Genomic DNA, 1836 nt, shown 5'->3' on the forward strand with positions numbered 1-1836 from the left:
CTCTCTTGATTTGTTTTTTTTAAATCTAATACCATATAGGAGTAATAATGAATGAAAATAATAGATATGCTTCATAGACGTTTATAATAGCAGAGCGCAGTGACAGAAATAATAATAAAACAATTGTATAAAAAGAACTCTCATATTTTAAATGTGGATAAATGAATATAAAAATACCAGTAATTCTGATTGTAGGTTTAGACCTACAATCTTTCAAAAAAAGTTTCTTATTGTTAGCAATAAGAAACATGTTTCTACAGAGAAGATGACCAAGAATTTTCCTTTTTTTTAAACAATCAACTAACACTATAAAAATATACCTTTCAAGTAGTGTATATGTCTAACAATTAAAAGAAAATATATATTGACGGTCTCGGTGGTCTAGCGGTTTTAGCACAGCGCTTTAATTCAGATGGTCGCGGGTTCATTTCCTCGTATGGTACAAACATTTGTATTCATAAGTGTTGTGATTGTTTGTATCGGTCTGTATATTTTCTTTGTATATTATGTATGTATATTACAACAAACATATCTATGTATTTATATATATAATCATCTAATATCCATAACACAGGCTCTGCTCAATTTGGGACTAGATGGCGCTGTGTGAATTGATCAAGAAAAGAAAGCACAGTGTATAAATATAAAAATAATATCATATAACAATACACATTTGGCGTTTGATTAAAAAAAAAAGTGTCAAAAGTGTTTAAATTCTACTTATTTTAGACAAATAGTAAATGAAACCTGATTTCTGTATTTGTATTGAATGAATAATAGCAATATTGTAGTAGGTGCTTGAAGTAAGTTTATAGAATTTAGTGATTATGTACAAGTGGATAATACTTAATAAATAGAGTAGGTAAACTAATATCAAACAATTTCAAGTAACTCGTACAGAGATACCGCAGTTTAACAATTAAAGTTGGCTTTACAAGATGTAGCTTAGTTAATGTACACAAAATGTCAGATAGCTTAATGACGTGAACGTTTAATATTGTAGACTATACTCGTAGTGGAATACCACTTGGATTCGGGGTTAGCACTGGATAACAAAATGTAAACCAAAGAATAATATTCATTAAATTGATCAAACCTAAAGAAGCAAAGTCGGAAATGATAATACTACCCCTAAAGAATTCACACAGCGCCATCTAATTCCAAGCTATGCAGAGAAAATTGTTTGTTATTCCTATTATATATATAAAATGCTTAAATGAGTTTGTTTATAATAATAATAATCTTTATTTACTGCTCACAAGGAAACTTACAATATTGAACAAAGTAACAAAAGTATGTTTTTAATCTTACAAGCTATTCCTTGTGAGAGTCTGGAGTCTGAATTAAGTCGAAACCTGTACTACAGATCTCCAGGCTCTCTCCTGTTTATATGTTAATGAATTAATGAATTAATCGACCGTGATAAAATTTGGCATTCAAAATGATACATAAAAATTTGGGATGGAGAAGAAAATAGAGGTCTTTTATATCGGGCAAAAAAATTCTAAATAGAAACCATTAATTTATACTGACATAGATCAAATGAAACTCTTTACCATTTAAACTCAAATAAGAAACCACCTTAACAAACTTAAATTAAAACCCAACATTCTCTACTAAAGCAAGCACATACTGAAAGTGCAAAGTCGGAAGCAAGAGATGCAAGAAAAGCAAGAGTAGCTAAAATATGTAAAATATAAAACATATTGGTACCCGAAGTTAATTATATAGGCGTGCGAATGTCGCACTTCTTCTTTGTCAATTTCGAAACTTGAGTTAATAGTGAAGAGGGATTTGAACAACTTTTCACTATAAATTTAAACCTGCTAAGTATAC

Source organism: Achroia grisella, unplaced genomic scaffold (genome assembly GCF_030625045.1).
Source record: "Achroia grisella isolate CSIRO2021 unplaced genomic scaffold, CSIRO_AGI_Agris_v1 utg1080, whole genome shotgun sequence".
Lineage (NCBI taxonomy): Eukaryota > Metazoa > Arthropoda > Insecta > Lepidoptera > Pyralidae > Achroia > Achroia grisella.